Below are 17,227 nucleotides of genomic sequence, written 5' to 3'. Positions count from 1 at the left end.
AATGGTAAAAAAAAAAAAAAAAACTCTCCAAAACAACATTTCCTCACTAAAACTCGCATCTTTGACAAAGTCCATCATTTATTTCAATTATTATATTGAATTTATGACTCAACAATGGCTTGTGAGATACAGAGAGAGCATGAGCTAATTGAATAGAATAGCTTTGTCATTGTACAAGTAAAATAAGATTTATTTTGAAACTTCCAAATTGATAGTAAAGCTTAAGAACAAAGACAGTGCCAGAAGGATGCTGGACAGGTAAAGCCTACAAATCTTGCCACATTAATCAAACATTGTGGTGTCAATACTCAATAAGTTACAACGCAAATCAGAAATTTTAAAAATAATTCCTTTACTGGTCATTTTGAAATGTCAAACTTTGTTCGCAATTGTTAACCACCTCATTCTGTATATTTTAGGGTTTTAAAAAAATTCCCTCATGTCTAAATTCAACATGAAGGGGGGTGGTCCGCTGCAGAAAGAGGCATTTGAAAAGACTGCACTGTTCTCTGTCATTAGAGGTATGTGTATAAAACACACAACATTTACCAGAGAGCTTCTCTCTTTTTTAACACTGAATGGTGATACACTATATATATCTCGTTTTTGTTTTTAGTTCGCATCCAAGCAAAAGAGAATGACTCCCTGTCACAATTAGTGTAATTAAAGTAAAAAATTATGTCATGCTTTTCTTGTGCTTTTTTTTTCTTTCTTATTTGGCAGATGCTGTGATGACCAATTTCCCGGCAGCAAAAGAGTTGGACTTGAGGAATGCAGTTGGGAAGCATTTCGCCATTTTGTTGTCTATTAGATGTATATATGTAGGCATTCATTAGCTGTCTATTTGATGACTAGTCTATGTTGTGTCCACTTAACAATGTTGAATGGTAAATGCCCACTAGAGGGAGTTGTTGTATTATGTGGGAACTGGTATGCATGTAAGAAGAAGAAATGTTGTGTCAGACATGCAGTGCTAGTAAAGAGACCATGTGAGTTACCTGAATGTGATCTCTCGTGATTATATACAACTACACAACAAATTGGCAACGAGGATGGCAGTCCATCTTCCTCCTACATACAATGTCCTGGTGAACCTGCCATTCCATTTGGAATATAGACACAAATATTTGAGAACTACCTGCTGGCGATTCATGCAGAGGGAGACGACTGGCCTGACAATCGTAAGCGTGCTATATTGCTTCACTGCCTCGGAAACAGAAGCACAGAGAATTTTCTACACTCTTCCTAACACCGGTACGACATATGCATCTGCACTTACGGCTCTCAGGGCGTACTTTGCACCAAAAGTTAATGTCATTGCGGAGCGACACAAATTTCGCCAAAGGGAGCAAAGTCATGATGAAAATATCCTGCAATATGTGGCCGCGCTCCGTGATACGGTGTCATTATGTGCATTTGATGATAAAGAAGATGAAATGCTGAGAGATCAAATCGTTGAAAAAGTGTACAGCAGTCGAATTCGTGAACATTTATTGCTTGAAGCGGATTGTAGCGAATCAGCTCATTCATGGGGAAATATGAATAATTATGTCAGGGTTGCCATGGTAACCAGGGTCCTGGGCCTTGTTCACAGACAACTTGGCACCCAGTATGTTTATTGGGTGAGGGGTCTGTGAACGTTTGTTAATCTAATGAATAATTGACTTGTTAAATCAAATGAAAAATGGTGTGTCTGATTGGTCCAGACGCTACAGGATTTAACGTTAGACAGAGCAATACAAGTTGCAATCCAAGTGGAAAATGCAATGGCTAATGCTAGTGAATTTGCGAAGCCTGCCGAATTACCAGTTCAAAGACTGCACGTGAGAAAAAAAGAAACAAACGCACATAGAGGCAGCACAAGAAAAGCAGCAGAGTCGAGCGGATGTACATTCTGAACACAAATGTTACCGTTGTGATTCCAGCAGTCATCTAGAAAATTCCAAGCAGTGTCCAGTTTTAAACAAGACCTGTAAATCATGCGGCAAAATTGGACATTTTGCAAAGGTGTGCCGCTCTGCAAGGAAACATAACATCCGAGAAATTGAAGTTCCTAAACTGACTGTCTTGTACATAACTAGCACATCTCCTGCTGCCAACAAAATTGTGTGTAACATTGAAGTGGGCTCATTGTCAGGTACTACAACGCAAGAATTAACTGTTGATACAGGATCTTCTGTATCTTTGTTGCCAGAGCGTATATATAAGCAATACTTTTCTGAGCTGCCCCTGGAACAGTCTGATGTGCGTCTTGTCACATATGCAAAAGATGACCTTCCTGTGCTGGGATGTATTAAGACTTGTGCACAACATGGAGAATGTTCAGTACCTGCCACATTCTATATTGTGAAAAGTGGAAACCCACTGATGGGCATGGACTTAATATCTTCCTTGAACCTGTGCATAAAAGGAAATAAAGTAATCACCTACACACAGTCTGTGGAACAGGTGTCTCATTCTGCCACACCAAGCTTTGGCTGTGCAAAGAATTTTGTACATAAAGTGAAATTGCGCAAAAAATGCTGTCCCTGTGCAACAGAAGCTGCCTTTTTCTGTAAGGGATGCTGTGTCTGCGGAGCTGAACCGTCTGTTACCAGCAGACATTATTGAAAGAGTAGATGCCTCGCCCTGGGTATCGCCCATCGTAGTGACTCAGAAGAAGTCTGGAGATATCAGAATGTGTGTGGATCTTAGGGAACCCAACAAAGCAATTGTGGTGGACAGCTATCCCATTCCACACATCGAGGAGCTGTTTTCACAGTTAAGAGGCGCTGTGATGTTTTCCACAATTGATCTTGCGAATGCGTACCATCAGGTTCCACTACACGAGGAAAGCAGAGACCTGACTGCATTTATAACACAGGACGGCCTGTTTCGTTTTAAGAGCGTCTGCTATGGATTAGCGTCAGCCCCAGCAGCATTTCAAAACTTTTGTCTACCGTCCTCAGAGATGTTCCCGCTGTCCAGTTTTATTTGGATGATATAATTGTATTTAGTGATTCTGCTGCCAGTCATGATGCCCACCTCAAAACAGTGCTGCACAAACTGCAAGAAGCAGGTTTGCGTCTAAATGACGAGAAATGTAAGTTCCACCAGGAGAAACTCACCTTCCTGGGACATACCATTTCAAAAGAGGGATTGATGCCAGACAACAGCCACTTGGAGGCAATACAAAATGCCCCAGCTCCTTTGGATGCGTCCACACTAAGATCGTTTCTAGGCCTTACTGCTTGGTATGCTAAATTTATTCCGAGCTACGCAGCAGTTGTTGAGCCTATAAGAGATGTGCTCAGAGGAAACACAAATTTCACATGGACCACCAAAGCACACAGAAGTTTCCAGAAAGTGAAAGAACTGATTGCAGAGAGCCCTGCATTGGCTTTATTTGACCTGGCTTTGCCCACAATTGTTACAACAGACGCTTCGGACTATGGCATAGGTGGTATCCTGACTCAGATCCATCCAGATATGTCAGAAAGAACTGTGGCTTTTGCTTCCAGAACTTTGACAGCTGCAGAGACCTCGCTTGTGTCTGGTCCATTGAGCGTTGGAGAACGTACCTGTGGGACAAACAATTCAAATTAAGATCAGATCACCAAGCCCTGACTACCCTGTTAAGTACTAAAGGCATGGGACGCGCTGGACTTAGAGTGGCTCGATGGTCTGCCAGATTGCTCTGCTTCAATTATGACGTGGAGTACAAACGCGGAGCTGACAACCGGGTAGCAGATTGTCTATCAGGTCTGCCATTGCCAAATGAAATGAACTCTGACTTTGAACCAGAAACTGTTGCTGCCATCACCACCCTGCTGTCAGCTGTTCCTGTCGCTGAGTTTGCTGCTGAAAGCTCCTCCTACACTGAGCTCGCCAAACTGCGTCAATATATTGAGAACAGCTGGCCTGCAACATCTAAAACATTGCCTGCTGATGTACTTCCTTACTTTCCAGTAAGAGATGAACTGTCTAGTCATGACTCTTATGTGATAAGAGGAACTCACAGACTGATTGTGCCACTTAGCTTACGGTCACGTTTGGTCACTCTAGCACAGTGATGGGCAAACTTTGCCCTTCCAGGCCATTTTCCTGCAGATATTTGATCCAACCCTGATAAAACTCACCTGCCTGTAGCAACCTGTGTCACCTGCCAGATTAACGATAAGACAGCTAGAACCACACATGCACCACTGACCCCAGTTGAGTACCCAGCCGGTCCGTGGCAGAAACTGGGCATTGATATGTAGGCCCTTTTAAGATAGGCCCTGTTAGCTGCAGATATGCCATTACATTAATTGACTACCACTCAAAATGGCCAGAGGTAGCATTCGCACCTCACGTGACTGTGTCTACTGTTACCAGTTTTCTGAGATCACTGTTCAGCCAAAAGGGGAATCCACTGGAGATTGTCACCGACAATGGACCTCAGTTCCTGTCATCCAAGTTCAAACATTTCCTGCAAGAAAGAAATATCAAGCACATTCGCACCTCCATATACCATCCAGAAGGAAATGGAGCTGTTGTGCGTTGGAATAAGGTACTGAAGAATGCCATTCTGACTGCGGAGCGAGAGAGGGCTCCATGGACATCATTTATTGTAGAATTCTTGCAAACGTATAGAGCTACACCCCATGCTACCACAGGAATGTCTCCTCTCGAGCTCTTGTTTGGGAGGAAAATGAGAACAAAATTGTCAGTCCTTCCACAATGCAATCTGAACCCTGACATGAATGAACTGAGAACAAAAGTGATGCAAAATGAACAAAAGATGAAAGCATATCTGGACACAAAGCGTAAAGCAAGGATTCCGAAGCTCAAAGAAGGTGACCTTGTAAGGGTGAGAAAATCTGTGCATGTCAGAAAAGGGAAATCAAAATTCAGTGGCCCTATGCAGATTGTGAGGAGAAAAGGAACACACAGTTATGAGCTGAACGATGGACGAACTTGGGACGTGTCTCATTTGGCACCCCTATCTACAGATTTCACTCTGGCTGAACAATCAGTTTCGGCTCCACTCCTGGAAAGTGTCAACATCCAAGCAGAGAGGCATTGTTGTAGAAGGAAGCCAATGTGGTTGAAAGACTATGTAACTTAAAGTCTGACAGTAAGCAAAAAGAAAGTAACGGTCAACTAAAAGTGAAAATTAATGGTTAAAGTTAGGTTGAACTGTATTGATGCACACATAAATGTTCATGTTGTACATGCTTGGTTATTAGAGCATTGTTCTATGGCACTGCATTCCTCAAGTCCAACTCTCTTGCTGCCGGGAAGTTGGTTATCACAGCATCTGCCAAATAAGACAAAAAAAAAGCACAAGAAAAGCTTTTTGACATAATTTTTTACTTTAATTACACTAATTGTGACAGGGAGTCATTCTCTTTTGCTTGGATGCCTACTAAAAACAAAAATGAGATATATAGTGTATCACCATTCAGTGTTAAAATAGAGAGAAGCTCTCTGGTAAATGTTGTTTGTGTTTTATACACATACCTCTAATGACCGAGAACAGTACAGTCTTTTCAAATGCCTCTTTCTGCAGCGGACCACCCCACTTCATGTTGAATTTGGACATGAGGGAATTTTTTTAAAACCCTAAAATATAATACAGATTGAGGTGGTTAACAATTGCGGACAAAGTTTGACATTTCAAAATGACCAGTAAAGGAATTATTTTTAAAATTTCAGATTTGTGTTGTAACTTATTGAGTATTGACACCACAATGCTTAATTAATGTTGTACGTTTTGTAGGCTTTACCTGTCCAGCATCCATCTGGCACTGTCTTTGAGGTTTCTTCCTTCAATTCTGCACAACTTTGACACCTGAATAACACATGTCAATGTCAGGCGGGTAGTATTATATGCGTCCGTGTACACGTGTTTACCAACCTTAAACACTGATGCCCATTGACCTGGAATAATGGAATAATACATGGAATAATAAATTCACCCCCTACCGTTTTATTACATTATGTTTTCTGTTTGTACTGTTTAGGTTTTAATGCTGCATTGCACATCTACGCTATTTGCACTATTTTAATACTGCTGCAAACTTTTTATAATTGATAATTTTATATTGCCATTTTAAATCATTTGTATTCTTAAGGGTGATTCTATAATTGGAGATACATTTGGCATTGCAGAAAGTTAAGAAAAAAACTTTTCACTAACAGATTTTTTTTTTTTTCAGTATCTTATTTAAAACATATTTAATTTTAATAATTCAGTGCTTGCCAAACACAAGTTACTTCCTTTTTTTATTTTTAATGAAAATACAGATGTCTTTATGGTATTGTTTGTCAAATCTGTCATCTGAAATTTAGTATTATATACAATATCCATTTAAAAAAAATTTTTTTGAAATATTATAAGGGTGCAAAAATGAATCAATAATGTTTATTAGATTTTAAACAACAATTTTATTGTTTTTTTTGTGAAAATAGTTCACAACACATAAACAGAGTTGACCCTTTAAGTAACAGAATTGTAAAGTAACAGAATTGACAGGATTGTCCGATGGACTGTCAATTCTGTTACCGCATTGTCAGCATTGTTACTCTACCTTGGTAACAGAGTTTGACGGTAACAGAATTGACAATTTTCTTTATTTTTTGCCAAAAACTCGACTTGCTAGCATAAATGATTTACGGACACACATTTTTATAAGAAAAAAGTTTATTTTTTTTAATAACGTTGTAGAATTAGGTAAATGACTCTTTAGGGCTTTTATAAATAAAATGAATTAAATATTACCAAAAGAAAAGTACAATAAAATATTTTGATTACACGATACATGATGGAAAAAATGCACTGACTAATTCGGACAAGAAATCATGATTTCAGCTATTTAAGACACTTTTTGCAAAAAATATTATATTGTTATGGACTGTAACATCTTGTAATTCATAACAATGAGTAACACAGTATTAAAATAATTACTTTTCCTACATAATTTTGAACAAAAACATTGGTAAAATATCTATTTAGGAGTCTTAGACCTTTCCAACGATATATAGTTTGTCATGATTAGATTAGGATTTAATTGTAATATATTTAAGTAAACTTAGGCACCCCACAGATGGGACGGGTGACAGTTAAAGGGTTAAGGGGATCGTTCATCCAAAAAAAATTGTTTTGGTTACTGCTGACTTCTGTTGTATGGACAAAAAAGAGACATTTCCTAAGTCTTTGTGTTTCACAGAAGACAGCCATACAGGTTTAGAATGACGTGAGGGGGAATAAATAATGACAGTTCATTTTGGTAATGACTAAGTTAGCAGTGGCGGCTTGTGGGTTTTAAACATAGACTGTATTTTTATTTTTTTATTTTTTTATTTTTTATTATGCTTTAAACGACATATACAAAACAATACAAAGCCAGGGTAACAAAGGATAAAAGAAAAGAAGGAAATATATATATATATGTATATATTTATATATATATACCCATATATATATACACACATATATACATATATATACATACACACACAATCAGAGACATGCATGACCTTTACATTACTCAAAGATTTTGAAGACAGAACACAAACTGACAGTTTTAATTGCCTTTCTATTAGTACTATGTTGAATAGTACACAAGTAATTTTCCAACTCTTTAAAAAACACTGTAAAACAGGGTTTTTTGTTAGAAAATTTACACTTATGAATGTGAAACTTAACCAACAAAATAAACAGATTAATAACAAAAACTTTGTTATTTACATGATCACAATTAAAATATCCAAAAACTACATTTTCAAAATGCAAATTAAAATTAAAGTGTATCTTTTCTTTGATAAACATAGAGACATCATACCATAACTTTTTAACATAACTACAGTGCCAGAAGATGTGGGGTACAGTTTCCAAGTGCAAAGAGCAAAAAGAGCAGTTAACATCAATATCCTTCTTAAACTTACTGAGAAAATGTTTAACAGGATAGAATTTATGAAATATTTTGAAACAGATTTCTTTTATCTTGTTTGTAACAAAGAACTTGTGAGGCAATAACCAAATGCTTTCCCACTTAGGATTTCCAACAAATTTAGTCCAATAAGCAATAGAGCAAGGCTTGGTAGCAATCTCCTTTAAAAATAGAGAACGAATAGACTTGTTATTTTTAGTCTGTGAAAAACAAATTTTACCACATATTGTATCAGTTAGATTGACTATGGGCATATCAACCAATATCACATCTTTAAATAAGGAAACTATAGCAGAATTAATTGCAGAGAAAACAAGAGAGAATTCCTTGGGAGTCACAGGAAAATTAAAGTGTACAAGAAACTCATCATATGTCATAAGATACCCTTGAGTGTTAAACAAATGACACACTAAGACAATACCCTTATCAAACCAGCTTTTCAAAAAAATACTTTTATGTTTAAACAAAATACAACGATTGTTCCAAATAAAATAACGCTGCGGAGAAAAGTTGTGCTTGTAGATCAGTTTCCAAGCCAACAAAGCTTGAGCATGAAAGGCAGATAGCTTCACTGGCAATTTCTCAATCTTATAATCACACATTAGTAAAAAAGAAAGACCCCCGAGTTGGTCAAAAATAAAATTAGGAATGAAATTCCACAAAGAAGGTTTATTCAAACAAAATTTTAACCAATTAATTTTGAGAGTATTATTTAAAGTAGAGAAATCCAAAAAAGTCAAGTCCACCGTTTTTAAGGGAATTTATGACAACAGATTTACGAATGTAGTGCACACGGTTCTTCCATAAAAAATTAAATAAAATCTGATCGATAGACTTAACAGTTTTATTGTCTAGATATATGGTTGAAGCAATATAAGTTAATCTAGAAATTCCTTCTGCTTTTGACAGAAGAACTCTACCTCTGAGGGACAAGTCCCTTAATAACCAAAGATTAAATTTTCTTTTTATCTTTTCAAAAGCAGGGTTAAAATTCAGGGAAACTCTATCTTGTTCACTTTTCGAAATGACAACGCCTAAGTAATTAACAGCTTCTTTAACTGGAATACCATCCACAGATAAAAGGGAGGAATTTTTTAAGACTAATATTTCACATTTTTTTATATTAAGGTACAAACCTGAAGCATTAGAAAACAACCGTATATTTTTAATTGCCTGATGAACCTGGCGTGAAAAATAAGGAAAATAAGGCTGTATCATCCGCTAGTTGACTAATTAAAATACTTCTACCAGCAATATGAAGCTTACTATCCTTACTATCCTTAATAAAATGACAGAAGGCTTGAGCTACAATAAGAAAGAGATATACGGAAGCTGGACAGCCTTGCCGAATACCTCTTTCTAAAATAAATCTCTGTGTAGTACCATGTCCTAATTTCACTGAGCTATTTCCCCCAGCATACAACGTTTTCATCGCATTACAAAAATAGGGCCCGAAACCAAAACGCTCTAAACAAAAAAAATGAAAGGATGCTCAATAGTGTCAAAAGCTTTGAAGAAGTCCAAAAACAGAATTAAACTATCGTCCTCAATAAAGTCAGAGTAATCAATGAGGTCAAAGACAAGTCTAATATTATAAAAAATATGACGATTTTTCATGAAACCTGACTGATTTTCATCAATAATGGAGTTCAAAACCAACTTAAAACGTTTATAGAGAATAAGGGCAAACAATTTATAATCATTATTAAGGAGGCTGATAGGTCTCTAGTTGTCTAAAAGAAGAGTGTCCTTTTTAGGTTTAGGTATTAAACAAATGACACCTTGCTTCATACTAACAGAAAGCTCAGAGCAATTTAAACTCTCTATATACACTTGCAGGAGGAACGGAGATAACAACTCAGAATATAACTTATAAAATTCTGCCGTTATCCCGTCACTGCCAGGCGACTTGTTATTTTTTAAATGTAAAATTGCTTCTTTAACCTCATCGATAGTAATTGTCGAGTCACACAAATTTTTTTCATCATTACTAATAGAATTAACATTACCAAGATGTTTACTGAAAGTATCCAGATCAGCTAGATTAAATTTAGATTTATACAAATTTGAGTAAAACTTATAACAAAACTGGAAAATTTCTTTAGCATTATCTGAGACAACCCCTCCAATATTTAATTGGCAAATAGAATTGTGCTTAGCCCTATTTTTCTCAAGCTTAAAAAAGTAGGAAGACATCTGTTCACCATATTCAAGCCACCTTTGCCTTGACCTTATAAAAGCCCCTTCTGCTCTTAATTTATACAAGTCATCCAACTTAATTTGCAAATCAACTAAATAGGCTCTCTGACTATCGGACAGATTTTCAGGTAAGATCTTGGTAATAGACGAGATTTCACTAACAATATTAACTTCTTCAAGACGTTTTATTTTAGCCAAATTAGCACAAAATTTTCTGAGGTATTTCCCAATTTCATATTTGAACAATTCCCAATTTATACCAAATTAATTTTCGTGTTTAGCTTTACTCCAATAAAAACCAATAAGTCTTTCCAGCTCTGATCTAACCTCATTATGATTAAGCAATGAACTGTTCATTTTCCAATAAGAAGAGCCCTTGTTAAATCTAGCTTCGGGAGAAAGCAAAATTTTAATAGAAACAGCCTTATGATCTGTTAATGGCGTTGCAGAGATATCAATATAGATATTCTCTTTATCAAAATTTCTAGAGACTAACCAAAAATCAATTGATAGCTTCACTGGCAATTTCTCAATCTTATAATCACACATTAGTAAAAAAGAAAGACCCCCGAGTTGGTCAAAAATAAAATTAGGAATGAAATTCCACAAAGAAGGTTTATTCAAACAAAATTTTAACCAATTAATTTTGAGAGTATTATTTAAAGTAGAGAAATCCAAAAAAGTCAAGTCCACCGTTTTTAAGGGAATTTATGACAACAGATTTACGAATGTAGTGCACACGGTTCTTCCATAAAAAATTAAATAAAATCTGATCGATAGACTTAACAGTTTTATTGTCTAGATATATGGTTGAAGCAATATAAGTTAATCTAGAAATTCCTTCTGCTTTTGACAGAAGAACTCTACCTCTGAGGGACAAGTCCCTTAATAACCAAAGATTAAATTTTCTTTTTATCTTTTCAAAAGCAGGGTTAAAATTCAGGGAAACTCTATCTTGTTCACTTTTCGAAATGACAACGCCTAAGTAATTAACAGCTTCTTTAACTGGAATACCATCCACAGATAAAAGGGAGGAATTTTTTAAGACTAATATTTCACATTTTTTTATATTAAGGTACAAACCTGAAGCATTAGAAAACAACTGTATATTTTTAATTGCCTGATGAACCTGGCTCGAGTTTTTAAAAAAATAAGGCTGTATCATCCGCTAGTTGACTAATTAAAATACTTCTACCAGCAATATGAATTCCTTCTAGCTTACTATCCTTAATAAAATGACAGAAGGCTTGAGCTACAATAAGAAAGAGATATACGGAAGCTGGACAGCCTTGCCGAATACCTCTTTCTAAAATAAATCTCTGTGTAGTACCATGTCCTAATTTCACTGAGCTATTTCCCCCAGCATACAACGTTTTCATTGCATTACAAAAATAAGGCCCGAAACCAAAACCCTCTAAACAAAAAAAAAAATGAAAGGATGCTCAATAGTGTCAAAAGCTTTGAAGAAGTCCAAAAACAAAATTAAACTATCGTCCTCAATAAAGTCAGTGTAATCAATGAGGTCAAAGACAAGTCTAATATTTGTAAAAATTTTCATGAAATTCATGAAACCTGACTGATTTTCATCAATAATGGAGTTCAAAACCAACTTAAAACGTTTAAGGGCAAACAGGGCAAACAATTTATAATCATTATTAAGGAGGCTGATAGGTCTCCAGTTGTCTAAAAGAAGAGTGTCCTTTTTAGGTTTAGGTATTAAACAAATGACACCTTGCTTCATACTAACAGAAAGCTCAGAGCAATTTAAACTCTCTATATACACTTGCAGGAGGAACGGAGATAACAACTCAGAATATAACTTATAAAATTCCGCCGTTATCCCGTCACTGCCAGGCGACTTGTTATTTTTTAAATGTAAAATTGCTTCTTTAACCTCATCGATAGTAATTATCGAGTCACATCAATTTTTTTCATCATAACTAACAGAATTAACATTACCAAGATGTTTACTTAAAGTATCCAGATCAGTTAGATTCAATTTAGATTTATACAAATTTGAGTAAAACTTATAACAAAATTGGGAAATTTCTTTAGCATTTTCTGAGACAACCCCTCCAATATTTAATTGGCAAATAGAATTATGCTTAGCCCTATTTTTCTCAAGCTTAAAAAAGTAGGAAGACATCTGTTCACCATATTCAACCCACCTTTGCCTTGACCTTATAAAAGCCCCTTCTGCTTTTAATTTATACAAGTCATCCAACTTAATTTGCAAATCAACTAAATAGGCTCTCTGACTATCGGACAGATTTTCAGGTAAGATCTTGGTAATAGACGAGATTTCACTAACAATATTAACTTCTTCAAGACGTTTTATTTTAGCCAAATTAGCACTACGTTTTTTGAGGTATTTCCCAATTTCATATTTTAACAATTCCCAATTTATAAAAAAAAATAATTTTCTTGTTTAGCTTTGCTCCAATAAAAACCAATAAGTCTTTCCAGCTCCTAACTTTCCAGCTAACCTCATTATGATTAAGCAATGAACTGTTCATTTTCCAATAAGAAGAGCCCTTGTTAAATCTAGCTTCGGGAGAAAGCAAAATTTTAATAGAAACAGCCTCATGATCTGTTAATGGCGTTGCAGAGACATCAATATAGATATTCTTTTTATCAAAATTTCTTGAGACTAACCAAAAATCAATTCGTGAAAGTCTAGATTAATTTGTATTGCTCCACGTGTATACTCTATCATTCGCATTTATAACCCTCCATATATCTATAAGCTCAAACCTATGCATAAATGCTTTCAGAGCTGTGTTTGAGTTTGATGGGCGACCAGGTGGCCACCTATCAAGGGATTCATTCAGGACAGTATTAAAATCACCACCAATCACTAAATAAGCATTTGGAAATTTAGACTGCCAATAAGTAAGCTTATCTTCCAAAACAAATAATAACTGATCATTCTCAGATCTAGAGTTATACCCATAATAATTAACAACAATAAGATTCAAATTATAACACTTCAGAATTAACAAAATAAAGTGCCCATATTCATCACAGTATGTGTGCAACACATCCCCTGCAAAATTATTTTTTAAACAGGAAACCCCTGCAGAGTGCTCCGAACCATGAGAGAACCATATCTCACTACCCCACTGCGATTTCCAAAAATTACCATCATTATCTTTAGAATGAGACTCTTGAAAAAATACGAAGTCAGAACCAAACTGTCTAGAAAACAAAAATAAGGCCTTGCGTTTAACAACATCTCTTAAACCCCTGGCATTTAAGGACACAACAGAGAAAGACATTTAAAGAACTCACAAACACTGAAACAGTTAACCTGCTTTAAGTTCTATGAACTCAATTTTGTCCCCTATCTTTTTGAAAATAGGTTGCAAAATCAAAAAATGCTGAAAAAAGCAGCACCATATTGAATATCAAAAAACTGCATAATGGTCACCCTGGGACGCTTCGTGCCATCTTGTTGCAACTTCCCGAGACGATGGACCACGTCAATAACATCCGAGAGTTTGTCCTTTGCACTAGGAAGAACATTTTGGCAGATTTTGACCACCTCAAGCCAAATGTCTTCATGCGCAGATTCAGGAATCCCGGCTATCCTCAAATTACGTCTTCCCAAATATGTTTCCATATCATCCATCCTCCGCTGCATTTGAGCCACAGGCCATTCAACAGCATCCATACGCCACTCAAGACTAGTAACCTTCTCAACAACGGCCTTCAGTTCAGCTGACATGTCCTAGATCTTTTTCTCTATTCCGTCTGAGTGACTGTTGATCAGCTGTGTTATGTCTGATAGTTGCGTCGAGATATCAGCTCGAGTGTCGTCACTTGCTCTTTTCTTTATGACTGGCGATTTACTCGGGGTGATAGGCAATGCAGGGAATTCCTCTTCAGCTAAACTGAACGTATCTTCCTCGCTCGCGCAAGAAACAACGTAATCATGGCCACTGCTGGCTGGTGAGCACGCGTTAAAACTAACGCTAGCCACCTTAGCATCAGCCGAAGAGTTGTTCGAATGACCACGTTTACGCCCCATGGCAACGCAATATAGGGGAAAACTTCAAGTCAAAGACGTAACAAAATAACACACGCAGCATACGATTAATAAAAAGTTATTTTTGCACTGTCTAAACACAGATGGTGCAGGAGCTCGTAAAAACACGTCTGATCAGGTAGCCATCTTGGACTCCCCCCCGGTCTGGTTACTGGTATAGGGCAATAGAATGGGAATGTGTCGTCACAGCGCCAATGCATTCTGGGAATTTAGGTCACGGGAGCCACAGCGGAGACTGGATAATATAGTGAATGTAGACGTTTGACATTATTTCATGTTTATATTATTCTACTTAAGATCGTGTTGGAGTGGTTAAGGCTCACTTTACATCATTTGCCATAGCCCTTTGCACGGCCGGTGTGAAAAACGTGATTTTTTTCAGCGTTAGAAAGCTGAAAAAGCAGAGGTATGCCATAGCCCTTATCAATGTCTGCATTAAATAGGGTAAACGTACCTATTAAGCTCATGTACCCATTAAGCACACTTCCATATTTGAGCTCAGATTATAAAAAGAAAAAATCATGTATTATCCTACTTGATGTCTTAACTAATTGATGTGTTTGTTACTACATACCTCCTGTAATTTCAAGTCAATCAGATCATTGCACACTGAGATATGGGTCTCCATGTGTTCACACTGTCTGGTGGCCATTTTGAAAGCTGTCTGAAAACTTTCACCAAAAGAGGCGCTTGCATCGTTGTTCGGCATCTCTAATAGTAAGAATCTTCATCTTGGTTCATTCAAGTCAAGGTATTTATTTGCATAGCATCCACAATACACATCGTTTCAAAGAAGCTTCTAGTAAGTTCTGTTACCTCTATAATGGCTTAATTCTTTACACTGAGCAGTTTTACTGGGCAATATGACGATATATAACAATGATAAATGATCCACTGTTTGAGATCTAGCTATGTATTCTCCCTTTTAAAAAATAGCCATGGTTTTGCTACTCTAACCAAAGTTTTAGCAGTTAGCCTATATCAGTACCACTGTAGTGAAGGAGACTGAATAATGAATATTTGCAGCCTCTCAGACAAACCACAGAGCGATTTTTTTTTTAAAGAGATTTACTGTACATATTAGTCCGTTTTATTCTAAGAGTATGTAAGATGGTTTTCAAAAAATATTAATAGTAAACGGTCGGCTTTTTCTGTGGTGATTTGTGTGTGTTTACACTGTGTGCTCCTGAGCGTTACCTAAAACATGGCGGAATCCAACGCGGCGTGACGTAGATTCCCATTCTTTATAGCCAAGCCGTTAAAATGAGACCACAGATTGCCTCGATTTCGCCAGGTGGGCTAAAAGCAGACTACACGTAACCCGTCCAATTTAGAGCTAAATCGTGGCTACATATAGGCCATGTCATGAAATGACACTTAAATCTTTGTAGATATTATTGACACTGCGAACGTGATGGGATATCAACCATCTCATGCGCTGCCTGGTCAAAAACTACAGTGAATCAGGTTTGACTATAAGTGGGCTACAGATAGCCGCTCTGACTACGAGCTAAATCGTGGCTACGCACAGGCTACGTATTGAACATGTCAAAGAAATGAAACCAAACACCTTGTAAACGCTGTTGACTTTGCTTACATGATGGAATATCATACATCTCACAAGTTATTTTGCCAAAAAACAACATGAAACCAAATTCAAGGTTATTTGGGCTAGAAGTGGGTTACACATAGCCGGACTATATCGCGTCTATAGTTAACCGAGACGTTGAAATGACGGCTATTGCTTGCTGGGGAAGATTATTTTGCTTAATTTGTACTTAAGTACAAGTAAAAGTACAGCTTTAAAAATACACTCAAAAAAGTACAAGTACCCGAAAAAACTACTTAATTACAGTAACGTGAGTAGTTGTAATTCGTTACCTCCATCACAGATGCTTTTAAGAGTTTCGAATTGCAATTGCTGAAACATGAAATGTACACTAGCCTACTGTGGCGATCACTGTGCTTTATCGCCCTCCTAAAGCCCACAAAGACTTTCTTTTTTCTTTTTCTTTTTTTTTCAAACAAATACAGAACAAAAGGATACATTCTAAAGAATAACCTATACACATAACAGACATAGACATACAGCGGTCACCAAATATAACTTATACTACATTCATGAGTATTCAGATTTTGATCAGATTCTGCCATACAAAGTTATGTTAAGGGTTACACATCTGACACAGTTTATGGATTAAGAGTCAAAATGGTCTAAGGATCCCTTTTTGGGGGGGAGGGTGCTTCAAACTCATATAAATGGCAAAACAGAGAGAGAGAGGGAAGGGGGAAAAAAACACATAGGTCATCTATTAAATGTTTTCTTTTCTTTTCAACCACCTCCCCCAGTATGATGAGATTTTGGTAGATTGTTGTCTTAAGGAAAGGGTCAGCACTTCCATACTGTAGACATCATGTACAATTTCTTGCCATTCACATACAGATGGGGGATCTTCCTTTAAGGGTTGCCTGCTCTTTGGACTTGGATTTATGCTATGAAATTATAGTATCCTCCAGTGCTGAAGGACACCTTTGATTTCATTCAATGGCTGAACCTAGAATGCAATCTCTGAAAAATCTTCTGATGTAGAAAGATGTCATTGTGGCGTGATGGAGCATTTTTCAGTGTAATTGTTCATGATTGATCATTATTGATTTAGAAAATGGTAAATCTAGATTTACAAGGTGTCATAAAAGGGATGTTGATGTTTTTTTTTTTCTATTTATTTCCTGAGTGCAGTATGTGCAATTTTTCTTACAGTGTTAAATTGTTGATTTGATAGCATGCCTAAAAAATAATGACTTGAAGTAACATTGTTTTAAACAAATAAATGCCCTATTGTTGTGCTAACAATCTGTTTTCTGTCTTTGTATTAACAACTTTAAGTTTTGAGTACAGCTTACTTGAGAAATTTAAGGCAATCAGTTTCCACACATTTTTCTAGTAATGTGAACAAAGCAGACTTGTTAAGAGAACTGTTTTGTTTGAGTTCTGTGCACTAAGCTTAACTTAAATCTCTAAGTTGGCTGAACTTGTCAAATTGAGTTACCAACACTCAAGTTT

The 17,227-nt window shown here is 36.5% G+C and overlaps 2 long non-coding RNA genes across 2 annotated transcripts; one reads left to right on the top strand and one right to left on the bottom strand.

Moving 5' to 3' along the window:
- Positions 1 to 228: 228 nt before the first annotated feature.
- LOC107754774 (uncharacterized) lies at positions 229 to 787 on the top strand. Its single transcript, XR_001641619.1, has 3 exons — positions 229 to 258; positions 420 to 521; positions 724 to 787. It is a non-coding gene; the product is annotated as an uncharacterized LOC107754774 (long non-coding RNA).
- A 4,461-nt stretch (positions 788 to 5,248) lies between these two features.
- LOC107754773 (uncharacterized) lies at positions 5,249 to 5,887 on the bottom strand. The gene is made up of 3 exons (XR_001641618.1): positions 5,751 to 5,887; positions 5,485 to 5,586; positions 5,249 to 5,281 (listed from the first exon to the last, which is right to left on the bottom strand). It is a non-coding gene; the product is annotated as an uncharacterized LOC107754773 (long non-coding RNA).
- Positions 5,888 to 17,227: the final 11,340 nt, after the last annotated feature.

The sequence above is a fragment of the Sinocyclocheilus rhinocerous genome, unplaced genomic scaffold (assembly GCF_001515625.1).
Source record: "Sinocyclocheilus rhinocerous isolate Xijiao unplaced genomic scaffold, SAMN03320098_v1.1 scaffold7829, whole genome shotgun sequence".
NCBI classification, from domain to species: domain Eukaryota; kingdom Metazoa; phylum Chordata; class Actinopteri; order Cypriniformes; family Cyprinidae; genus Sinocyclocheilus; species Sinocyclocheilus rhinocerous.
This window is presented reverse-complemented; position numbering and strand designations above follow the sequence as displayed.